This window comes from Bombyx mori, chromosome 21, assembly GCF_030269925.1.
Source record: "Bombyx mori chromosome 21, ASM3026992v2".
NCBI lineage: Eukaryota > Metazoa > Arthropoda > Insecta > Lepidoptera > Bombycidae > Bombyx > Bombyx mori.
The window spans coordinates 12,748,622-12,776,205 of NC_085127.1; the positions used below are offsets into that span (position 1 = coordinate 12,748,622).

The 27,584-nt window shown below is 37.2% G+C and overlaps 1 non-coding gene across 1 annotated transcript; it reads left to right on the forward strand.

Annotated features, from left to right (window-relative positions):
- Positions 1 to 21,709: 21,709 nt before the first annotated feature.
- Positions 21,710 to 21,828, forward strand: LOC119630136 (5S ribosomal RNA). Its single transcript, XR_005245935.1, has one exon. It is a non-coding gene; the product is annotated as a 5S ribosomal RNA (ribosomal RNA).
- The last annotated feature ends 5,756 nt before the right edge of the window (positions 21,829 to 27,584 follow it).

The following is a 27,584-nucleotide window of genomic DNA, read 5'->3' on the forward strand; positions in this document are numbered from 1 at the left end:
CATAGATTTTATCGCGGGCCTTGAGCGCGGCGACCGAATCATGAAATTCCGTAACGAAAAAAACCTTACACCGCTCACTCCGCCCATGTAGCTCGCGTTCAACACATTCATACGTTGCGCTTGTGTAGTGTTTGTGAATAAGCGCGTGGCGTGACGTCACACTGCATGCGCATCACGAAATTATTTTTATGACTCCGTACACAAACTCAATTACAGTTTAGGTGCGATAAAACGGAGCTACGCGATGTGATGGAGCTTGCCGGTCAAGTGCTGATATGCTCTGTGGTGACGATAGCCAACAGATACGCGAAGGTCATGTACAGCCATCCCCTTGAAGCAGTACAGGTACGCTCATTTTGAACAGCCGCCAAGGATTCGCCAAGGTACTGATTCGCGATTGAAACTGAATTCGGAATTGGCACTGGTGATCAATTGAACAGGCCTATGTTCAGCAGTGGACAGTGGACAGGCTGAGATGATGATGATGATGACGACAATTGGATCATGTTCGTTTTTGAATTACGTCATAACATATCGAGATATACAGATACCATAATTATGTTTTAAGACGTATATAACATGGATTGTATTTGTTTAAATAAAATTTTACATGGTGACAACATGGGAAGATTTACTACTGAGCGAATCTGCTCAATAGACGATTCCAATAGTATTTATTTACAACATATACACATGAGCTACTCCCGTAGCTGAATGTATTATATATATTCAGCTGTTATATTACTAATAAAATAATTTTTCATTAGCTGAATTAAGTATAAAAACTAAACCTTTTAGTTAAGCTAGTTAAACCCGCTATTGTAAAGTGTACAAATCATCTGGATCAACAACCTCATTTCAATCTCTTTCCAAGTTCATGCGACATTTATCTTCCTTGGCAAGCAGGAGCTTAAACCGTGTATGCCTTATGCTATGTATGCCACACCAAATACAATAATTATGCACGATTTTATTTCAGGCAGTGTCCATGTTAAATGGTCAGATGCTGTACGGAAACCCGTTAAATGTAAAGATTGAGAGGAATCCTACTGACACCGTCACACTGCCCAAGGGTCTTGCCGCTGTGGGCTTAGGTTTGGGGAAAAGGGGGGTACCATTGAGAAATATAGTTCAACATTACGAAAGATTTATAAATAACAAAAGCTCAATGATTAATCCTTCGATTTTAAGTGGTCCTGATTTAATTTTAGCCGAGAATTCGAATGACGTAGGTGTAATTAGTACCAATAATAATGACAGTAACAGGACGTTGAATCACACGGCTTGTGGTCAGAATACAATGGCATCTTTCCCAAGATTTACGGTACCCAATCCACTGAATCAAACGGGTCAATCTCGGGCTACAGTAGCCCAAAATATTCGCCCCCATCAGCCAATTATACCAAAACCCCCACAAATACCCTCAAATATGGGCCAAGAAATGAAATTGAATTCCGGGCCACAAATGAATACCGGATTCGTGAACGGACCAATCTCAGCCCAAAATCATATTCGGCCAATGGTATGGCCGCAGTTTGGTGATTCCCCCAGCACCTCTGGCACATTACCACCGAGGCAACAGATGATGCCACGGCCTCATATCGCGCCCGGTGCTCTGCGTGGACCCGGACAAATGATTCGACCAATGTTGGCGCCAACAGATCCACGACCAAGGCCGGTAATGCCACAAATGCCTCCCAGACCGATATCTGCAACTGTGCAGCTAAACAACGTGAGCATTGCATTATCCTTAATTTTTATTATTACGTGATTAATATTACTTTTGCGATTTAATTTGGTATTTATTATTTCCGTTTTATTATTTCCAACATTTCGAATAAAATTGGGTCTTGGTTACTAGGGTTTTATTCGTTGACTCGTTTAGACGGTAAGTAGCGCATTCTTTGAATGTTTACGACGAAATGACGCGCATAAAACCGTTTAAGTGTTTTAGTTTTAACCATGTCTACGGCTCTTGAAAAGCGAAGAAGGTATTATAGTATTACGTTAAATAATTACGTACTAACATCATTGGTCAAAGCTGAGTAAATTAGTTTGAGTACGTCTTTAAGTTTTTGTTCAAAAGAGCTAAAGATTGTAGATATTTTAGTGCATTCCTGAGAATAATTCAGGGATTCTGCTAGTTAAACCACTTCCATTTCATATATTGTAGATACAGACATTTTAATGCATTCCTCAGAATAATTTAGGATGTCTGCTAGATAAACCATCTCCGCTTCTCACTCTCCCATAATTGGAGGAGGGTTATTGTCAATATCGAAGTGTATAACATTAGAATTGTTGATGATTGCTGCTGATCCTATAGTCCTTTTAACGGAGTACTGTTGTGAGAGATTCAAAGATCGACCTAAGTATTGCTGATGGTAGTTTAATGAGATAACATTATAATTAATGGAATGGGGGTAGGATGTCTTTTGAGCCCACCTGGATAGTACTAACTTCTTGTCCTTATTCCACGTAATGTTTTTATTTATTGCTTAGATGGATGGACGAGCCAAAGCCCACCTGGTGTTAAGTGGTTACCGGAGCCCATAGACATCTAAAACGTAAATGCGCCATCCACCGTGAGATATAAGCGCTAAGGTCTCAGTATAGTTACAACTGCCCCACCCTTCAAACCGAAACCCATTACTGTTTCACGGCAGAAATAGGCAGGTTGGTGGTACCTACCCGTGCGGACTCTCAAGAGGTCCTACCACCAGTAAACCAGTATATAACTAATAATTGCTATTTCAGTTACCTTCATCGATAACAATGCCAATGCTGTGCGAGAAGTTGTCGCAATCGGGCGAAATTTTGTCCCTTCAGTTCACGGCGCCTGGTTGTGCTGTAGTCAGATTCGCGAATCCACCGCAAGCCGAAAGATGTTTTCGTATCCTTTTGACACTTATACCCCGGTTTATCATCTTAATACATATAAATCACGTGTCACGTTATTTGTCCGCGATGGACTCCTAAACTACTTAAGCGATTTTAATTTTAATTTGCACACCGTGTGCAGTTTGACCCAACTTGAAAGATAGGACGGTTTTTATTTTGATTAATGGTCGCAATATTTATTAATTAACAATAAAATGATTTCTTATGTTGATTTTTGTTATTAATTGTATGTTTCATAAGTCTAAAACAGATGGCGCCTTAAATCAGTTTTTACAGACAATTGTAATATTGTCTGACATTAATATCTCATAGATGGCGCTGTGTTAAAAATACCAACGTTTCACATAAGCTACAATTTAATGGCATAAACACCACGTGCTGCTGAGGCTAAAGTATAAGTGAAATTTATTTCGTAGTAAACGCAATACAGTGAAATCCAATTGTTCTTATTTTATCAATTTTTAGTATTAGCATAACCGGCCGCGTGTTATTTAGAAACAAAAATCTTAGCGACAGCAACGTGTGGCCGGGTCTGCTAGTTAGGTATAATAACAACAACAACCCTATCCTATGATTTCCAATACCTATTGTTATTATATTTATGCAAAAAATCACAATACCTATCCCATCTTCATTCCTATCTCTAATTTGATCATAGTGTGATATTTTTTAATTTTTTATGGCTCTTGTAGCTAACGGCCGTCTGGTGTAGTGGTAAGTGACATGATCACTACACAAGAGGGTCGCGGGTTCGAATCCCGCCAAGGGAGGATATTTGTATAATAAATATAAAATATCTTTTCCAGGCTTATGGATGTATATTAAATATATGTATGTATATTATAAAAATCTTACATTTATTTCCGTTATCTGGTACCTGTAACACAAGTTCTTTACGAACTTAGCACGGGACCAGTAAACGTGGCGTGATTCTTAGTAAATATTTATTATTAATATTATTTATAGACGAGCATACCGTCCACCTGATGGTGAGTGATTACCATCACCCATAGACGTCAGCAATGCCAGGGGCAGATCCAAGCCGCTGCCTACCATTAAGTACTCTCCACAAGCCTCGTTTGAAGAAGGACATGTCATAGCGCTCGGGAAACACCGTGGAGGGGAGCTCGTTCCAAAGCTATACATAATAAAAGCGATATTCCTTAATTGAATAAAACAGACCAATTGAACAGGACTCAGGTGAGCGGACATGTTTTGGACGTAAGAATAGTCTGAAGAGATCTATATGGCCACCGAGTGATGATATGACGTCATTGTACAAAACAAAATATGGAAGAACTGACGTATTGTAAAAAACGTTGTTGTTTAATAAAACAGCTCATCTTATCATTGTGTTTTTTTTCTTTAAATGTGTGGGTGCTAAAACGTTATTATTAAAATGTATAGATTTTAGAAGATTCTAGAAATTCTAGCAAACTAGAGTTCACCTACCTCCGCATTTAGTAATTATTACGATGATAATATGTTTTAATCATCCGCGGTGTCCACCTTATAAAATTTATTGTTGTATAGTAAAAATTGTAAGTAATGATTGTTTACTAATATGTTAGTCGATGTATATCAATAAGTCATGGAAAACTGTTCCGAAAAAGGTTCAACCATTGGAGACTATAGCATCACGCAGTAAAATTTAAACACAAGTAAAATTATGTACGGATATTAACAAAGCCTTTAGAGTTAGGGAGTTTGTCTATATCGTCACTCTCACGGTAACCCCTTAAAATATTAAAATACCACAAAACGGTAAACAGTCGCCGTCACCCAAAACACGTCATTTCGGATCCTCCCGATCCAATATCGGCGCTTTTAGGAATTTCTAACACCGGTCACCGTCCTCGTAAAACCCGTCGAATGTGATGAAGGGTTCGTCGTCAAAATTCGTCGTTATTAGTTTTAACCCACAGACACAGCCCACTGAGTTTCTCCGCCGGATCTTCGCAGTGGGTCGCGCTTCCGATCCGGTGGTAGATTGAGCGAAGTGCTGATCTTGCTAGGGTAAGCTAAGTCTCCCAGGTTGAGCCCCGCGAGCTCGCCTACACATTTGGTGAAGCTAGCATAACCCATCGAGGCTACTAGCAATAGATAGTCAAAAATCTCATAAGTTATCGCTAGATCCAGTTCACCCAGTTAGCAAAATAATAGATCTCAATAATGGACACAACAAATAGTGTTTTTTTTTATTGCTTAGATGGGTGGACGAGCTCACAGCCCACCTGGTGTTAAGTGGTTACTGGAGCCCGTGGACATCTACACCGTAAATGCGCCACCCACCTTGAAAATACATTATATATGATATGTCAACCTTTAGTCAAGTTAAATTAATAAAATAAACCTCAGCATTACATTCCTGGGAATAGTAGGTACACTCAATAAACTAAAGCAACGACCTCCAAACAAACAGTATCTCTTAATGTCATCTAGTTACAATATCGAAAAAAAAGGGATTAATATCTATAAATCCTAATTTGGAGACCCTTGCCCAATAAAATATTATCTGTGACAAAATTATGAAACTACCGCCAAAAATAGGGAAAAATATAAACACGTCCCGGCATAAATTAATTAAAGTTGTTTTGCGTATTCAAAAACGACCTACCTATCGCGATCATCTCCGTCACCCTGAATTATGAGGTGGTAAAAAAGGCGGTTGCCTAGAGAAACTGAAGTCCACATTCTATTCTACGAAAACGCTTGACAAGTTAATGCACCGTCTCTTTCTATTCCCTCATCTTAAAATTCTTATCTATACTTACTAATATTATAAAGAGGAAAGATTTGTTTGTTTGTTTGTATTGAATAGGCTCCGAAACTACTGAACCGATTTGAAAAATTCTTTCACTGTTTGGAAGCTACACTATTCCGAGTGACATGGGCTATATATAATCTTTTTTGAAAAAAATTAGGAATCCTTACTAAAACTCCAATAATGTAACCCAAGGTGTAAAAAAATTACCTAAAATATTCTTTACATCGCGTGCCCTGCGAAAACTATTGATGATAGAATAAAATAATGTACTACGACTTTATAGAACATATTATTATTTACAAAAAGTGTCGCGACAGCATATTTCTAACTATTATAGTTATAACGCAACAAGTAATCTTTTATTTAAAAAAAAAAAAACAACGTCAAATATCGTTGAAATTTTTGTTAAAGACCCGAGCGGAGCCGGAACGGGCCGCTTGTACCCTGTTACATTCCTTTCATAATGAACGACTAGCGAAAACGGTATGTTTATAAAAAATATTGGAAGTACCAGTATAAATTAAGAAAGTATGTATTCTAACTCGATTTAGGTCATTAACGTCGTCGGAAACCGGTAACTATTTATTAACTAGAGGTCGCCCAGTGGTCGAAATTCGATCATAATTAATTTAAATTTTATGTTTGAACATTATTATAGTTCTATTTTCAAAGACCTTACTTCTATCACAGATTTCACCAAGGTTACACTATAGACAAATAATAATAAAGACAAACAATATTAATCTAGTCTCAATTTGACCACAGACTTAGCAATAAACAAAAAAGTATTTATGCGTGTGTGTGTCAAATACATGCTAGTGTGTGTATATAAGGTTTTTTTTAAATTGATTTAATGTACATATTTTTATACATTATTTTAAAAAGATATTAGCATTCTGCATTCCTTCTCTCTATTCTCTATAAGTGTGGGAAATTTCATACTCCTCTGTCAACGCAACTTTCGTAAAAATGGGTAGGTACAAAGTTTTTGCTTCACGTATTGATTGATTATGAATAGTAATTACAAAACGCATCTGTTCCCGACCTACATGAATTTAAAGAAAAACTCGTTAAATGTACATTGCCAATGCCTAAATATACGTCCTAATAATGCTGGTTAGTATATACAGCACGTAATTTATATCAGAAATTGACAATATCTAGTTGGTAGCTAATTAGATTACCGTATAATATTGTGTTACAATGTCATGGCTGATTAATTGTATTGTTTAGAGCTAATATGATGTAAAGGCGGCATGAGTGCATTGTTTCGGAATTATATCCAATATCTTGAATTATAAAATACTAGCGGCCCGCTCCGGCTCCGCTCTGGTCTTTAACAAAAATTTCAACGATATTTGGCGTTGTTTTATTTTGTTAAATAAAAGAACACGCATTTCGGCATAACTATAATAGTATATGCTCTCGCGACACTTTTTGTAAATAATAATGTGTTCTACAAAGTCGTAGTACATTATTTTATTCTATCATCAATAGTTTTCGCAGGGCACGCGATGTACAGAATATTTTAGGTAATTTCTTTACACCTTGGGTTACATGTCTATCGGTTACACATCTATAATAAATGTCACTCGGGAATAGTGTAGCTTCCAAACAGTGAAAGAATTTTTCTAATCGGTTCAGTAGTTTCGGAGCCTATTCAATACAAACAAACAAACAAATCTTTCCTCTTTATAATATTAGTATAGATATGTAAGAATTATAATCCCGATTGATCGATTGGTTAAATATTAGTACTTTTGTTTAGTATTGTAGTTTTCCTGATCCAAGAGGCAATATCAGTGGCAACTAATGCGTTGTCACCGACTCCTCAAATCTCTTTTGAAGAAGGAATTCATTTCAAAATCGGATAGTACCTACGTAGCAAGAAGATCTCTATAAATATTGTCGATCGAAGATTGAAATGTACTGGATGAACATAGATTAACATATAACTAGATTAACTTTAATATAGATTAAGTGGTGGTGGGTGAAGCTACAGCAATAAAGTCTTAGAGCAGAACATGGACCATTTTATGTCTGTGACAGCGGCTTAGTTTAGCTTTAGAGCCCCTGGCGTTGATTTTTTTGATGAGCGACGGGTGACTACTTACAATCGAGTGGGCTGTATAGTCGTTTGTCTATAATGAAAAATATGGAACGTTCGTTGCAAGGAACCAATTATCCGTAAATCAAAAGATAACGAACGATTCCTGTCATTAGGATTTATATACATATTGTAATGCATTTTTTTTATTTTTTATTGCTTAGATGGTTGGACGAGTTCACAGCCCACCTGGTGTTAAGTGGTTACTGGAGCCCATAGACATCCACAACCTAAATGCGCCACCCACCTTGAGATATAAGTTCTAAGGTCTCAAGTATAGTTACAACGGCTGCCCCACTCTTCTAACCGAAACGCATAACTGCTTCACGACAGAAATAGGCAGGGCGGTGGTACCGCGCGGACTCACAAGAGGTCCTACCACCAGTAATTGTAGTAACATATTGTAATGCAAATTTTTCACTATATCTTTAGATTCAGTTAAAGGTACAACGGTAAGCAGCGGCTTGGCTCTGCACCTGGCATTGCTGACGTCCATGGGCGACGGTAACCACTCACCATCAGGTGGACGGTACGCTCGTCTGCCCACAAGGCAATAAAAATAAGGTGAGATATTAAAGATGAAAACAGTATGTCAAACTTACTAATAGTTCAATAATACTATACTACACGGAAGCTATACGTATTGAAAATCCGATTTTGCAATGCGCTCATTATCTAAAAACAAAAGAAAGCAATTTTTTGTATATTTCAAATGCGACGTTGGCGATCTTGAGCGCTTTCGTTTGTAAAGTTTCATTAGGCCTTATTATCTACATAACTATTACCTACATCACTCTTAAGAATTTTTATTAGAAATTCAGCACTACCGGTCTGAACGCGGAGAAATGCTGATTAAAACGCATCTCAAATTACGTGTTTAAAAATTTTCAATGCATTTTTATGTTCCGGGCACTCGAGAGAAAATGTTATTTACATAAATTTTTATTTCCTCCGCTATTCTAGATTAAATTGTTCGTTGCTTGCAGAAGAGCCATATTCTAAAATGTATATATTTTTTTACTATAATAATTACGATTTTTTCTTACTTACTTTGATTCATAGCGTTGTGGTTTATCCTACAACATTTTTCCCACACTTAAAAACAGGCAAGCGTCATTGCTTCGCAGGAATAATAGATCGAATGGTGTTTGATATGTATTATTAAATACTAAAATAGGTACAACAAACCTCGTTCCACTGGATTATAAGTACTCACCAGAGCTTATGGGCACCTCAATGTGAGTGCTACTGAATTAATAAATTTATTGTGATCTAATAAATTCTATGACGGCTGTCCCACCCATGGCCGGATTTAGGAGAGGGTAACCGGGGAGAACCGGGCCTGCACAAACGGATGGCCCCCACAACAGATACTTTGGACAAAATATCATTCAAATTCCGAAAAGTAAACACTAGTAAACATGTTCTTTCTCCTTCGATATTCTTTTTTCGCTGCTTTGCTTAACGTTAACATTAACACTGAAATTTTATTTCAAATAATTCTTATCTCCGATTATATTTATGTATGTTTGTTGAATATTAAGAGAATCTACGTGGTTTCACAATAAATTATTATTTATTGGAAAACTCGACTGAAAAAAATAGTTCATTTTATTTGGAAAATAATTTGGGGCCAGAGGGCCTCGGCTCCTCTGTTGCCTCGAGGCCTCCAGATCTCTAAATCCGGCTCTGGTCTCAACTATTAAGCCGAAACGCATGATTGCTTCGTGCCAGAAATGGGCAGGATAATGCTGCCTACCCCTACTGGTACACACTACCCCTACAACTAGCAAGGGTATTTCATGAACACCCACAAGTTGGCTACACACGACAATTTGCTACGTGACATCTTTGTAATTAAAGGTGCGTTTTATTTGATATTAGCAACAACAGTTCGATGTCTTTAACTGAACCTCAATAAAGTTTACTCCATTGAAATAGCTGAAAAAGTGTTTTTTGTTATGATGTTTTTTCCAAAATTTAAAGTTTAAATGGCTCTCCTGTGAAAATTTGCAAAAATGTCGCTTAAATCAAAAAGCCATTCATCTTATACATAACGACGATTATACTAACGACGCGACGCTCATAAATCATTCAATTTATGTTTTTTTTATTGCTTATCTTTATGGGTGGACGAGCTCACAGCTCGCCTGGTGTTAAGTGGTTACTGCAGTCCGTAGACATCTAAAATGTAAATGCGCCACTCACCTTGAGATATAAGTTCTAAGGTCTCTGTATAGTTACAACGGCTGCCACACCGTTCAAACCGAAACGCATTAGCGCTTCACGGCAGAAATAGGCGGGGTGGTGGTACCTACACGTGCGGACTCACAAGAGCTCCTACCATCATATAAAATACCACCACTATAATACTAATGACGCGACGCTCATATAAAATTATTCGAATTAGGTCTAAAAGACCGTGGCATTTCACAATGAAAAGCTCTTAAAATTGTATGACAAATGTAATTTAGTAGTATAGTATAGTAGTAGTATAGTATAGTAATGTCAGTTAGTAACGGCATCTTTAATAAACCAATATCGCTGCAAAATATGAGAGAAGTTGAGCCCCTTATCTTATTATATCGAACTCAATAAATTGGGATTTTCCCAGAATCATGTATTTACGGGCACAAGGGACGCACGGTACAATGTTATGATTGTGAACAATAAATAGCCTTCATAGGACTATGGAACTTATAGAAAAGTATGCTTAGGCGTGCTTAGTGACTTTTTATCTTTCGGATGTGTATCAACTCTTAAACGCACTACGTCTAAGACTTTCGTCCTAATTAAAGAAGTGGTCATGAGAGCATAACTGAACAAAAATGCTTCATTTTCTAATGAAATCCCTTAATCTATTTTTAGTAAATGCATAAGTTTAAAGTAAAAAGTACAGTGTCACGTTTGATGTTCAAACAGTTAAAAGTTCAGATTTTTATTTAAACTCAAAATCAAGTTGCAGGTCTGTGTTACAAACATAGGACCTCTAGTGGGCATGGCTTCGATGAACTATCTGGCGACTTAGGTAGTAGTGTTAGTTATGTTTTTTCTCCCATATGCTGATAGCCTTGAGAGGCTATTTCAGCGTTGCCTTAACGTGTAGGTGAGCTCTCAGGGCTCAAACCGGAGTGTTGCTAACACTGGTCCTAGCAAGAGCAGTAGTGCTTCGCAGAATCTACCGCGGGATCGGAAACGCGACCCACTGAGAAGATCCGGCGAGAAACTTGGTGCGCTTTGTCTATGGGTTAATTCACTCGTCGAGCCCTTCGTCCCAAGCGACGGGTTGGGCGAGGACGGTGACCGGTGCTTGAGGTACCTAAAAGCACCGTTAATGGATCAGGAGGATCCGTAATGACGTGCTTAGGGCCACGTCGACTGTTTACCATTTGGTCCACAGGATTAATTATGTGAATACATGTAATACTCAACGTAATTTTGCTTTCACTACGAAGTAGAAAATTATCAGCAGTAAATTAATAAGAGCTACGAAATTTAAGTTAATTAATTCCATTCGTTTGACCACCTTGTTAAGATCCTCCGTTATTAATTAAAATAATAATGGAGAACGAATCAATCTAATTAGAATTTTTAAATTAGGTAAGTAAAATTGCTTCCAAGATTAAAATGTAATTGGGAGGTGTCGCATAAAAATATTTGCTAAATATCATGATCTGGAGTCTCTGTAGGCGCTTGATCCTTATTGAATTTTGTTTTCAACTGACTGACTGACTCGGCGGCGCAGTGGTTAGCGGCCTTGACTGTTGCCCGAGGGTCGTGGGTTCGATTCGCACATCTGAAACATTCGTGTGCTGCACATGGTGCTTATTATCTTTAAATCTATATATTTAAACGTATATACGTACGTTTTTTTTATTGCTTAGATGGGTGGACGAGCTCACAGCCCACCTGGAGTTAAGTGGTTACTAAAGCCCATAGACATCTACGACGTAAATGCGGCACCCACCTTGAGATATAAGTTCTAAGGTCTCAGTATAGTGACAACGGCTGCCCCAACCTTCAAACCGAAACGCATTACTGCTTCACGGCAGAAATAGGCAGGGTGGTGGTACCTAGCCGCGCGGACTCACAGGAGGTCCTACCACCAGGATGTCTATCTCTGGTACCCATAATACAGGTAAACTTAATTTGGAGTTGGATGACCGTGCGTGATTTGTACCTAACTATTTTTTTTATTTACAAAACAACAAAAAAAAAATTATCAACATTTTTAATGCGAAGCTTTCGCTAGTTTTTGATCGCGATTCAATCTTGCGTTTATTTCATTAATTTTACAATATCCGACATTTCAAGTAGGTACACTAGAGTCTTGGACGAGTGATTAATTCGTCCAAAATTGGAATTGTCGTGGTTTCATTACGGAACTTGTAAAATTAATAAGTAAACGCGTGATTTAGCCGAAGCGCTTTTTAATGAAACTAATTTAATTATATACTTATTGAACGGTCGAATGACTACTTGAACGGTCGAATGACTACTTGAACGGTCGAAGGTCACTTGAACATCTTATATAAGAACGGTCAATTATTATTCGTTCTTTTTCGTCTTTTTGTATATCTGTCTTTTCAGAAGTCAAAAAATGTACTGCCTCGCTGCTGGTCACGTACGCCCTCGTTCCATTTATTTTCGAATTATTTTCAATTCTCTGTCTTAGTCTGTCTATGTCTAGTCATTACAGGTCTTATGTCCTGTCAAAGAGGTTGCACGCCACGACACTTATATTAACGAGTAGAATGCGACCAGGTATATAATGTACGTGATTGAGATTTTTTTAACGTGACTTCCACGGTGCTTACGTAGACAGATTACTTTACGTGAGAGGCGATCTTGGTCGGACTAAGCTTAAGTTCCGCTCTGGGCCACCGTCAAAAATGACGCTCCACTACGTATGCTTACACAGCTTGGATAAAAGTGCGAAGCAACCCTACTAACTCATACTACACTACTATCAGCATTGTGAGACTTAAATGTCAAAAATGTAATAAAGTAGAAGGTACTGGTGGTAGGACCTTATGTGAGTCCGCACGGGTAGGTACCATCACCCCGCCTATTTCTGCCGTGAAGCAGTAATGCGTTTTGGTTTGAAGGGTGGGGCAGCCGTTGTAACTATACTGAGACCTTAGAACTCATATCTCAAGCACGCATTTACGTCGTAGATGTCTATGGGCTCCAGTAACCACTTAACACCAGGTTGGCTGTGAGGTCGTCCACCCATCTGAGCAAAAAAAAAAAACTTCAAACAGTGACGGTAGATGTTAAATGGTTCTACCCAGCCTAAAGCATGAACTAGAAGTGATTTTTGAGTGAAAAAAATAAGCTGGTTTTTCGAATAGGAATACATTTCAAATTGATCCCCAACCGCTTGCGATGCAACCCTCGGAATAATGCAGTAAGCCTCGACGTATTACGCAGTAGTTCGTTTCCACAAAACTTAATTTCATGGTAATAATAATAAAGTTTGCGGTCGGCCATTACGAAATTGATTTTGTAAGTGATCTCGCTGCACAGCTGAACTGGAGCAATCTCATTAAACTTATCGAATTTGAATAACGTGATTTTTATCGCTTGAGTTCTCCTTTCGTAAATAAGACATACTGTAAGTGTAGTGTTTTTTTTTCCTATCTAAGCTGATGGTCTAGATAGACCATATCAGCGTAACCTTAACTAGTAGGTGAGCTCACGGGGCTCTTTTTTATAAGAGATTTTATGACCTGGTAACTGAGACCTTTAAGTCATGTCTTATTTTAATGTATATTCTTAATTTTATGAAAAATGATATTATGGAGTGAAATGAAATGAAAATTATTAATTTGAGACATTAATCAACTGGGATGAAATTAAATGAGATGATATGAGATGAAATCTAATCTCAGTAAAATGGTGGTCATTTACTAAGATTTTTTCAGTGGACTTTTTCGAGGATCCCGAGAAGTTACGTCCAGCGGCTTTGTTTCATTTTCCCACATTTGTGCACTTTCACAGATATTAAACGGTTAATAAACCACCATTATTACACATTTAAACCCGAAGAAACACTAAATAGACAAAATGAAACAAATCACACAACTTCACTCCTCGCGTTCCCGCCAAAAAGTCCACGGGGCTCTAACCTGACAATGTTGCTAGCTCGAACCCTAGGAAGAGCCGTGCTTCGCAGAATCTACCACCGAATCGGAAAAGCAACCAACTGAGAAGATCCGGTGAGAAATTCAGTGGGCTGTGTCTGTGGGTTAATTTACTCGCCGAACCCTTCTTCGCAAGCGGGTACGACGAGAACGATGACCGGTGCTTGGGGTTGTGTTAGTGACAAGATTGTTAAGCATATTAAGATATTTCTCGTTCGTACGACTGTTCGCGTTCGTGATCGCGGATGGTTCTTTCAAATAATCATAAAAAAAAAACTTATAGGTATTCATTGTGTATGATTTCTTGAAATAATCGATAGCCCAAATGAGCACCCAATGTATTTACTAACTAAGTTCAAAGAACTATTAAGTGAAGTGCTGCTAATTCAAAATTACATTAATTGTCATAGGGTTTTTGTCGGTTTTGACGAGGGGTCGACATATTTACAAATACATTTAATGTTCAATCTCGCTACTTATACTGAAGACAGAAGCCTTCCGTGGAGTGCTAGTAAGAACAATACCACATTACGACATAATCACACGAAATTGTTCAGGAACGCACGATTACACATACATACAAACATTCATTTTTATTTATCTAGATGTATTTTTTATTGCCTTTGTAGACTAATGCTTTGCAGTCATTGTTATTGCTAAAATTCTCCTCATCGTCATCGTAAGCCGGAGGTTGGCCTGAGGAGGCATAGTGACGATAGTTTCGGACTTGAGGGTCCTAGCTAGTCGCCAGTATGCTTGGTTAGTGGGCACGAATTCTTCTAAGTAGCTATCCCATTTTTCGTTTCGGGCGTCGCTTAGGCGGGATTTGACTTCCTGCTGTAGACGACGCCATCCGAATCCGGTTTGATTCTCCTAAAACCTCGTGTCCTCCACATTATGTCACACCGATCGGGGAGAGGAGTTCATTCCGAAGCCGAATGGAAGGTGTAAAAATATCTGGGGAAAAGAACTGTGGATAAACTTATCGGGTCCTGACAGTATGGATGAAGTTTGGTTGGTGGCAGGCGGTGTGGTGGCTTAGAGGAGGGTTCAACTCGAATATCTGTTATCCTTGACAAGCGTGAATAGTAGACTAGGTGGAGATAAATATCTGCAGCTACGAAGAATTTTCAATTCCCTGCAAGTGACAGAATCCTCGATGATTTGTCCGTGCCTGTAGGCAGTCAACTGGTATAAGTCCAGAATCCAGGGTAATCGGTGACAGTAATACTATACGCCCTCATGAAGTCGGACATGAAAACCTTTAGTCAGGCGAGTAGTAGCCCAAGAAAGGTTCCCGAAATTTTCCCGAAACCGCTTTCCCGAAACCGCTTCTCCAATTAAAGTAACACTTAACTCGATCCTTAACCGTAAACTTTGTTACATTTATTTAAATTTCATCACAGATAAATGTCCTGTAAATTGAACTTCGCAAATGAGGAGTCATCTCATTATAATCATGAGCCGAACAAAGCTTTGACTTGCGATTTGAAACTTTTTGATGATGTACTACATAAGCTTTTGTTCGAAAACAACCGGAAAGGGTTAAAGCGTTTTATCAAATCTGTGATTATCGTTAATTATTGTTGTTGAGAACGGATTTACATTAATTTGCGCTGGGCCGGTTGTGTTATGAAAATTGTCTTAATAATAAAATAAAGCGTACAACAACCAACAGCCAACAAATATTCTTAAAATTGTTGAAATTCTGAGGGATTGGGGTTCTGAGAAATTTAGGAGTATAGGTTAAAATGTTTTTTATATGTTAAACCGTATTAATATCGGCAGGATCATTATGTGTGTGGCTGTTTTACAATTGTCTTCAATCGTTCTACATTTCCACGGAGATTATCGATAGGTTTTACTGGTGGTAGGACCTCTTGTGAGTCCGCACGGGTAGGTACCATCACCCCGCCTATTTCTGCCGTGAAGCAGTAACGCGTTTCGGTTGGAAGGGTGGGGCAGCTGTTGTAACTATACTGAGACCGTAGAACTTATATCTCAAGGTGGGTGGCAGTATTTACGTCGTAGATGTCTATAAGCTCCAGTAACTACTTAACACCAGGTGGGCTGTGAGTTCGTCCACCCATGTAAAAAAAAAGGTACTACCCGATTATGTTTCGTCGAGTGTTTTTTTTTTCATTTTAATACTTGTATTCTAGCATATTCCAACCTTACTTTTCCACATGCCAAACTGAAGTATTAAGACACAAATATTAAAAGTTACAGCTAATAAAAAGGGGCTGTTCTGTTGTGAACAGTGACGTCATGATTCAATATATTATACTCTTTGTCTCAAAACTTCTTTATTTCTAAGCATACTTTAATTTTGTTATCGTTAATGCTGTATTCATAGTTGGTCCGAGGAATTGTGATATAGCTTATACTTAGTCCGTTATTACCCAAACCAAAAAACGCAGCTTAAAAGGTAGAGTTGTGGAAAATGATCCGTCTATAAATAATTCGCAGCATGCTTTCAATTGAATTAAAATATTCTTGTGTAACTCAGCCTTTAGGGAAAGAGTTGGGACGATCACCTTCTATCGATTAAACTGGAAACAAGAACTTTTCTCGTTAATAAAACTTTAACGGGCGAACCAATAGGAATAATTGCAGTTGTAAAACGATCGAGTTGTATGCGATATTTTCTTTAATCGTTACGAATATCGATACAGTAAGTTGTTATTGGGGAAGTTACCGGTTATATTGCATTGTGTGTTCATTGTGTTTAGTCAGACTAGAGGTCCCGCAGTAGTCGAAATTCGACTATAATTAATTGGAATTGTAAGTTTGTACACTATTATGATTGTATTTTATACTTCTGTATTCACAAATTTCGTCAAGACTACACTATAAAAAATATTAACAAATACAAACAATATTTAATCTATTCTCAATTTGACGTCAGGAACACCAGTTTGACAATAAATACTCGTAGTATGCATGCGTGTGTGCGTCAAATACATGGTATGTAGTGTGTGTAATGTTTTCTTTATTGATTTAATGTATCTTTTATGCATTATTTTTAAAAAAAAATTAGCATTGTGCACTTCTTCTCTATATTCTCTATAAGTTTGAAAAATTTCATACTCCTCCGTCCGCGCAATTTTCGTTAAAAGGGATACAAATTTTTGCTTCACGTATTAATATATAGATAATAAAATAGCATTAAATTGTTCTTTTATGTGAGAAGCCATAGCCATATTGCTTTTTTGGAAACATTTAATGTTTGAATTCTAAAGTATACGTATTACTAGCGATTTGTAGGTCAGAAGGTCTGACTGTCTGACCCTAGACGACTTTACAAAATTTTAGGGCTGTCCTATCGACCCGCTTTCCTCGGTGAACTTCAATTACTATAAGTGAGTTCCAATTGCCCTAATTTACACCTCGTTATGAAAATATTCATTACATTTTTGGTATGACGTCCGATATGACGTAATAATATATGTACCAACGTAATAATATATGATTCATTCGACGATAAATGTTTTAGTTTTAACATAAATACTATTTACTTATTTGTTAAAAATCAATATTAGTAATTTAGTTTCAACAATGAAGTGAGCATGGTTCGTATCGTGGCTGTTATAAGCTAACAACTGGATTATTGGTGTTAAAGGATGAATTAAGTATCACTACTATCTATATACCTAGTCAGGTCATAAATTCTGTCACATGTTTAATGTAAAATAATTGAAACAAGTTTATTCATTATGTAACCATTCATATACCAAAATGAACTTAACAAAACATAGATTCTTATGACACTAAAGTTTATTCAAAATGACCTCCGGGATTTTGAATACAGGCCTTCAATCTGCGCGGCCAGTCGTCTATCGCAGCACGAACGAGGTCCATGTCAATATCGGCGGCTGCCTTAATCAAGGATGTCTTGAGTGACTCCAAATTGGGATGAGGCTTTGAGCACGTCTTTTCCTCCAAGTATTGCCATATCTTGTAATCTAACGGATTCAAATCTGGACTGGAGGAGGGCCAGTCTTCGTGCCGGATGAAGTCGATTTCACACGCCGCCAGCCAGTCTTGTGTGCTCTTCGCTCTATGAGCTGGCGCCGAATCTTGTTGGAATACCCAGTGCCTGTTATTGAACATGGTATGAGAAACAGGTTCCACAAGGTTCGTCAGGACTGTATTTTGATACACAACTGCATTCGTTTTTACACCTTTCTCACAAAAATGTACCTCTGTTAAGCCCCAATAAGAAACTCCCAACCATACCATGAGCGAGGATGGAAAATGACCTCGTTGGACACGCGGAATACGGTTGCTCGCTTCTTCACTACTGTGTGCGTACACCTTATCATTTTGTTTGTTGTAGCTCTCTTCTACGGTAAAAATTTTTTCATCCGAAAAAAGAATTTCCCGATATTTTTTTCCCGCGTACCGCTTCAACAAAGCGCGGCATCTCTTCAGTCTCAGGTCCATTAGACGAGCATTCAAACGATGTCCTGTTTTTCTTCGATATGCCCGAAGTCCTAAGTCTTCATTTAACACCCTTTTCACCGTGGTTCTGCTTAACCCCATCTGAAGGGCCAACAGTTTCTGCTTACGTTTGGGATTTCTTTGAATTCGCGCCTTCACAGCTCTTATCACTACTGGAGTCCTAACAGACCGAGGGCGACCACTTCTTGACCTGTCATCTACACTAGAGTCTTCATTGTATCGTTTGATGGTACGATAAACGAATCTATTGGTTATATTCAAATTTTTCAGTATGTTAAAAATTTGAATTGGCGCGTAACCGCAACGATGCAACGCAATAACTGCAACACGGTCTTCTTTAAGCGTCCACTCCATATTTAAAAATGAGTAAAATTCTAAAAGTACCGTAAAATGGGGCGATTAGGGATTGAGAGGCGAATCGGGAAAAAACCGGGAAAATCTTTCGACACTCAATTTTAGTTATAAATTCGTTGCAAAAATGGAAGATTTTTTTGTAGTTTAATAGTAGAATGTTGAAAGTTTACAAAACAACTCTGAATATGCATGATAATAGCTGCTAACTTATAAAAAATCGCGTTTCAAATTAACTTTCTGTGGTGGTAATTATTTTAGTGCTAGAAACTTTGCTCTCTTTTATTTATTTGATAATAATAGAAGACGACTGTGATTAATAAACGTTATTTAGTATTTGAACCATCATGTATATTAAAGGTAAGTCTCAGTTGTTATTGGTTTTAATGTATTTGATAAAATAAAAATACATGTAAAAATCTGTTGTTTTTGGGGATATTGGGGACGTCTTAGGTACAAATAACAACGAAAAAGGGGTCAATTGGGATGATAATACGTGAAATGGAAACGACCTAAGTATAAATAGGTACAGGTTTCTAGGGTTGTCTATGTAGTTATAACAATATTTTTTAAATTTGTTGGTAAAAATCTGGTTTATTCATGATGTTTTTGTCTAGAACTTTTATTCAAAATTATCAATGTGTTATTTTATTGTTTGGTAAATATTTATATTATCAGTTACGTATTGTTTTCTATTTTTAGATATGCCTTGCGTGTACGTATCAAAGAGTGCAAAGCCTTATAAGAGATATTATCCCTTAATATTAAAAACAGCAATTGGGAAATTGCCTAATTGGGAATAAGTCTTTAGTTGAAATAGCTAAGCAATTTAATATAAGTAAGTCAATTTTGAACAGACATGTAATAAGAACAATGAAATCTCAAGGTGGACAAAAATGTCTAAGTAATACATAATAAAATATTTAATATTTGTTCAGAGTGTCAGTTTTTCAATGTTTTTTTATTCATGATCACTTTGTTGGTGAAACTAAATAAATAAAATGGTTTTAAACCAAGTAGTGCCCACCCTAGCAAATTTCTCATTTCGTCCCAATTAACCGCAATTTCCGGGTAAATAGGGATTACACCTATTTTTGCTTTTTTTGCATAAACTGGAATGCTAGTTGCATAGTTTTAAATTGGACAACAAAGATGCCTCCAAGACTCAATCATTTTGATCCTGATATAGCATTATATACATCAACAACTACCTTAAAATTGGTCATAAAGTTGGAATTTGTCCCTAATCGCCCCATTTTACCGGTATACATTTTTATTTTCATGAACAATTCGAAATTCGAATTCAATAAACTTTTTTGTGGCCAGCATTCTAAAAGAAAAGTTTTTACTGTGTGACAATACTTATGACCTGACTAGTTATATAAAAATGAATTGCTTTTCGTTAGTCTCGCTAAAACTCGAGAACGGCTTGACCGATTTGGCTAATTTTGGTCTTGAATTATTTGTGGATGACCAGAGAAGGTTTAAAAGGTAGATAAATATGAAAATGCTCGGAATTAAATAAAAATAACAATTTTGTTTTTCCTTTGATGTGTCCCCCGTCGGACGCATTCCTTTTGTTTGTTTTAAGTTTATTTTATACAAAAGTTTAGGTCTTTTATTTATCGATTGAGGCACTACTAAGTCTGCCGGTCTTTTAAATTGCGTTTGTAAGCAGACGAACATACGGCCCACCTGATGGTGAGTGGTTACCGTTGCCCATGGACGTCATCAATGCCAGGGGAAGAGCCAAGCTGCTGCCTACCGTTAACCTGGACGTTCTCTGGAGGTGGGTGAAGGTATTCACATTGCGACATCTCGGGGCTCCGAAAACCACTTATTCACAAGTGGTAATTATTTTGTTGCTCACTTATTAGTAGCAATATCAAAACTTAAGAGCGATGCGAGGGTGGCGGGAATGGAAGCAAAATTTGTTATATCAGCTACAATTCAAACACCCTGGATTACTTAGCTTAATAAAAGATTTTAAATTTTTTTGACGATGATTAAAATTGTAAAGATATCAGTGAAAATGTTTGCTTATTAACACGCTTTTATTAGCTCCAGACGTATATATGTTAGTATGTAACAGGATCTTTGAACATGATTTTGACCCCCTTCAAAACGTCGGATTAACTTGAAATTTGTTATACTTATTAAGAGCAGATGACAATTCAATATGAAAAAAAAAAATTTGAAGAAATTGAAATTCAACTAAAAAATGAAAAATAAATAATAGATTAAAAAAAGTAAGAAAATACGCTTTTATAGAAAATCCCACTAAAAATAGAAAATAAATCTTAATAAATTTGAATTAAAAATAGTGTAAGAAAAAATGGTTTTATTGTAAAAAAAGCGTGGGGTGCTTTTTAGGATATTATCAAAATACCTAACCCTTTTACTCATATCTGTTCATAAAATATTTATAACTACTGATACAATATTTTTTTTATCCACTTTCTGAAGTTAACGCACTTTTTTTACTTTGCATCTCATTTACTTTTTTAAAGAGCAGAGATACGAGTAACATTTATTTTCCGCAGTTGTTGGCAGCGGCCCGCGGGCCCGAGGATGTTTTAGGGACTTACCCATCAAATCTGCCATCAAGTCTGATCTCCGCTCGGGGTCAGCACCCGGGTAAAGTAGGAGGGTTCTCGCGATGAACACTACAGACTCGCCAACCCGAGGATGTCTAACTGACAGGTTGGTCTTGATGGTATTCCGGGATGCCGTGCTGTAATGATGGTAGCTTGTGGTGCTGCGTCGACTCTTTCAGGTCGCTCCGTGAACATCTCTGATAGAAGACTGCCTTCTTACAGGGACTAGATGAATGCTCTCCTCAGGCCTACGGTTCGATGGCGACAGCATGAATACATCACACTTATATAATATGTATATTAAATATATTGTTAAAGTTTTTTTTTATAAATTTTAAAGTTGTACAATTTGTTACAAAAATTCTTTACGCCTCATGCCAACGTCCATACCACGTTGAAAACACCGGTTCTCGTCCGATCACCGAAGTCAAGCAACGTCGGGCGTGGTCAGTACTTGGATGGGTGACCGCCTGGGAACACCACGTGACGTTGGCTTTTTGTTTTTATATGACATATCTCGAGTACCTACTCTGACGACTTCTAAATTCGACTATCAATTGTACGTCAATCAGGGTAACTTAAGCTTTCCGTTTAACATTAGCCCACTTACTCACTTTTTACATTTTTATTTTTAATTTCCAAACGGGATACATGTTACCATAGACTGAAATTTTTAATTAGGAGAATTAAGGAGGTTTATTATTGAACGGCGAAGGCGCACCACAATTTGATATTTGTCAGAAAAACTTTTGTTTCTTGAAGTTAATTGTGCAGTGGTAGGGAGGTGATAAATGAAGCATCGCTGCAAAGTTTTTTATATTCGTACTCAAAAGTTTCATAGAAAGATATGTTTGTAATTTTTATATTATTTAAAGGTTACAGATGTAGTTTCATAAAAAATCTATATGATCTATATTGCTGTTTCCGTGTTTGTCTTGATTTTAATTCGTTTGGTGAGAATGTGTGCTAATATGGGTAACCCTTCGAGAACTGCTAGAAGCTTCCACGGTGACTACCTTCCTATTACTCGTTCTTAATCACTTATTCCTGGTCCTTCAAACATAAAATCGACACACTCAGTCGACCTACCTACCAATCATCTTCCATCACCCACCGCTGAATCCTCATTTAATATTGAAGCTACCGTCTTTCGTACTCCACCACCTACTAACGATATCTCATCTGCGAAAACTATTGATGATAGAATAAAATAATGTACTACGAATTTGTAGAACACATTATTATTTACAAAAAGTGTCGCGACAGCATATGTCTAACTATTATAGTTATGCCGCAATAAGTGTTCTATTATTTAAAAAAAAAGAAATCGTCAAATATCGTTGAAATTTTTGTTAAAGACCCGAGCGGAGCCGGAGCGGGCCACTAGTATTATCTAAAACTATTCGCCATCAGACCGGTCGATAGATGATTTAAAATTCCCTGCTCCTTGTGTCGGTCGAGCTGAGTCGATATTGCTATTAATTGAAAAACTTTCTGGTTCGAACTATGCAACTATAGCGTTGCAATAGATTCCTGTCTGTTTAAACTGGTATTACAAATTTACTGGTGGTAGGACCTCTTGAGAGTCCGCACGGGTAGGTACCACCACCCTGCTTATTTCTGCCGTGAAGCAGTAATGCGTTTCGGTTTGAAGGGCGGGCCAGCCGTTGTAACTATTCTGAGACCTTAGAACTTGTATCTCAAGATGGGTGGCGGCATTTACGTTGTAGATGTCTATGGGCTCCAGTAACCACTTAACACCAGGTGGGCTGTGACCTCATCCACCAATCTAAGTAATAAAAAAAAAGCATATAAATCCACTGTGAATGGACAAGAGATATTACAGTCTTGTTTGTGCTACGTGGTTATCGGCGAAGCCTATAACGAGCCAGTCAATTGAGACATGAGACGGAAGCCTCCATCGTGAGGTCTATGGTTCGCGGGCTCGTCCAACCAACTGTGCAACAAAAATCCTACTAATCGAAAGGAATGTTCCAAGGCAGATATTCTCAAGCTGATAGTACCTAGAAGTATCTAGAAGTCGTCGTAGCCTAAAGGATAAGGCGTTCGGTGCATTCGTATCTAGCGATGCACCGGTGTTCGAATCCCGCAGGCGGGTACCAATTTTTCTAATGAAATACGTACTTAGCAAATGTTCACGATTGACTTCCATACTGAAGGAATAACAACGTATAATATTAATCCAACCTGCAAAATTATATTTTGCGTGATTACTGGTGTCAAGATCTCTTGTGAGTCCGCACGGGTAGGTACCACCACTCTGCCTATTTCTGTCGTGAAGCAGTAATGCGTTTCGGCTTGAAGGGTGCGGAAGCCGTTGTAGTGTTAAAAGTGAGACCTTAGACCTCTTGTCTGAAGGTAGGTAGGTGGTGGCATTTGCGTTGTAGATGTCTATGGGCTCCGATGTCCACTTAATACTAGTTGGGCCGTGAGCTTGTCTATTCACCTAAGTAATAAAAAAACCTGCCGGTGCGGGACTTCAATACAGTAATTATCAGGAGAAGACAGAAAAAAAAGAAATAATTTTGTTACAGCTATTCGATTTCTCTTAACAATTTTGACAATTGATTCCGATTCATTAGGAAACAATTATATAAAAAAAAGGAGTTGAATTTAAATAAAATCCTGGATTTTAACGATCCTAATAATCTAGTACTGACCTTCAGTTGATTGGTAACGAATCATTCGATATTCGCTCTTAAGACTCGTTTTTTAAGTTTTAAAATAGAATGAAAAATTCAAACAGGTCACGGGGACAGATGGTAACGTTTCTTAATTTAATTTCTCAAGAATCCGTTTGGAAATTCCCAATATCATTCTGGATTAACAAAAAAAATTGGGGTGTTCATGATTTTCCCTATTTAGTCATAAATTTTATTAAATTTTATATTATACTAGCTGACCCGGCCGACTTCGTAGTGCCTCAATCAATAAATAAAAGACTTAAACTTTCGTATAAAATAAACTTAAAACAAACAAAAGGAATCCGACAGACGTAGAACACATCAAAGGAAAATCAAAATTGTTATTTTTATTTAATTCCGAGCATTTTCGTATTTATCTACCTTTTAAACCTGCTCTGAACTTCCACAAATAATTCAAGACCAAAATTAGCCAAATCGGTCCAGTAGTTCTCGAGTTTTAGCGAAACTAACGAACAGCAATTCATTTTTATATATATAGAAGATGGAAGATGTCGGTGCAACGTCACTATTTAGTTGATTAAAAAAAGTTTAATTTTAACTAATGTTTACCGATAACTAGTAGGTGAGCTCACAGGCTCAACCTGAGAGAATTTGCTAACACTAGCCCTAGCAAGAGCAGTGCTTCGCAGAATCTACTATCAGATCTGAATCGCGACACACTGAAAAGATCCGCCGAGAACAAGAAATTTGTTTTTATCTACTCGTATATATTAATACGTGAAGGAAAAACTTTGTATCCCTTTTTACGAAAATTGCGCGGACAGAGGAGTATGAAATTTTCCATACTTATAGAGCATATAGAGAAGAAGTGCACAATGCTAATATTTTTTTTAAATAATGCATAAAAGATACATTAAATCAATAAAGGAAACATTACACACACTACCATGTATTTGACACACACACGCATATATACATGTATATTTTGCTTATTGTCAAACTTTTATCGTTTAAAGTCTGTGGTCAAATTGAGAATAGATTAATATGTATTGTTTGTCTTTAATATTATTTGTCTATAGTGTAGTCTTGGCGAAATCTGTGAATAAAGAAGTATAAGTCTTTGACAATAGAACCCTAATAATGTTCAAATTTATAATTTAAATTAATTATAGTCGAATTTCGACTACCAGGGGACCACTAGTTTACAATAAAAATACAACCTAAATCCAATTTTATACAAAACAGAACCGGTATGCAATAAAAACAGCGGTTTCTGGATTGAAATACTTTTGAAAAATACGAGTTTAGTTATAAAATGCACAGCGTGGTTGGTTCTCGTACGTAAATTATTACGTCGTACCGTCAATATTGTGTGCACGATTTAAAGTTAGAGTGATCTTTAACTTACTTGGTTTTTATTATTCAGTGTGCAGGAGCTCGTGGCGCGTGACGTGGCTACTATCAGCTCCCAGTGTGTTTAGTGCGAGTTTTTTAACGTTCTCGATAGCGTAAAAGTTAACTCAAATTTGTATGCAGTTGGAACAGCGCCCCTAGCGGCAAACGTAGGCAAACGTTCCAACTCCATACAAATTTGATTTAACTTTTACGCTATCGATGACGTTAAAAAACTTGCACCAAGCACACAGGGCGACGGATCGTTCTTAGCCTCAACGACCTCAATGGTATTTGGATCTTTCAAATCGCGATACAAACATATTCTCTTCACTGGAACAAAACTAAAAAGATAATCACTTATTACCTCAAATAACCGAGAAAGCGAAAGTAAGTCAATTACTTTTAATCAAAAATAATATTTAAAATAGCCTCGTTCGTTTGGTCGCCCTACAAGTAACTCAATTTCCCTTATTGGTTACTGAAAACGAAATCGAGTGAGTCTGTCCCCAGAATCGAATATGTCGTAAAAATTTAGATCAAGGTGGCTTAGCGGCGTTATTGGGTGTTGCAAATCGATAATGCCATGGGAAAAACTGAAAGAAAGAAATAAGGGACTTTTTTTTAGATTCACGTACATTGTAACGAATATAAAGATGAAAGAAATGGTTGAGAAATACGCAACTACTGCGATTCACCCTAAAAAGTAAAAAAAACACGTGCGGCACTCGGGGACTGCCGCGGTAAAGCTATTGCAAAGCATTTTCTATCAACTTATGTAATTACAATTAGACAAAAATAATTTAATATTAAAACAAAAATAAGACCACGCTATATTTATAAACATTAACAAAAGCAAAACATTTACTGTCCCCTTCACACTCATAAGCTAGACCGCGTGAGAGAGAGGTGGGCAGACTTTTAATGATGCTCATGCAGTGCGACGTCACACCGCGCGCTTATTCACAAACACTACACCAGCGCAACGTGTGAATGTGTTGAACGCGAGCTACATAGTAGGCGTAGTGGGGGTGTCCGGTTATTTTCGTTACGGAATTTCTGCATTCAGTCGCCGCGCTCAAGGCTCGCGATAGAAGCTATGCAATAGCTTAAAAAAAAGATAACAATAAATACGAACCCACTCACTCTAATAAACCCGTCAAAGCTACATCTCAATTAACATCGCGAACGTGACGGCAAAAGGGCGAGTAAAATAAAAAACCATTTGCCGAATTGAAATATGAAAAAAAATAAAAACGGTTCGATCACGTATTTGTTCTTAGACATGTGACTGGCGTATTTGGGTTTTATTGTTTCAACAAGTTATTACTGACAGGAATAACCTCTAAGTATTTTTGAAACGGGCATATATTTCAGATTTTTACATGGTTTGTTATTAATCAAGTGTTACTTCTGATCATAGACTTTCTGATGCTTTGCGATCGATGTCAAAAATAACTCTAATTGACATAAGACTTTTTAGCCGCTAGCAAATATACACGCAAAGGCTAAATTAACGTACTGCCCAGTTTAAGGTTTGTCTATTAATTTGACCCGAAATTACACTCGGAAATCCTGTTGATTTCGAAAGTTTTGGCCTACCAATAAGCTGTGTTAATTTTATTATGCTACATTTAATGCTTCGCAAGGCGGGAGTGTTTTTGTTACGCTAACACTCTTTGTAAAGCTTAGCTTTCTGTCGATATGTATCCTTAACGATTTAATTAATTGCCTATGGAATTGTATAATTAGTCTTTAATCGGTACTGAATTTTAAAACTGGCTGTTTGTTTTCCAAGAAGGGAAAAATAAAGTAAATAACCACAAATGTGTTTTTATTTAATTTTATTATTTAGAAAAGTGATATTACAATACGTCTACATATTTTAGTACATAAAAGGGAGGTAAGCAAAGACTAAACAAGTTTCCGACATTCACATTACACATTACTTTAATACAACAATGAGTAGTTAGTGAATGAAAAATAATGAAACTTATGACTTAAAATTTTAAAAACAATAAAAGATATTTGTTGAAGAGAGAAGAAAGAAGAAGAGAAGTAAGTGCACTCCATTCTCTTCGGTCTCTTGCCTTTCGCCTTCACTTACCTAAATATAAACAAAGTTTCATTTGTATTGTACTGCTTTTTTTGTTGTTGCTTAGTTGGCTGGACGAGTTCACAGCCCACCTGGTG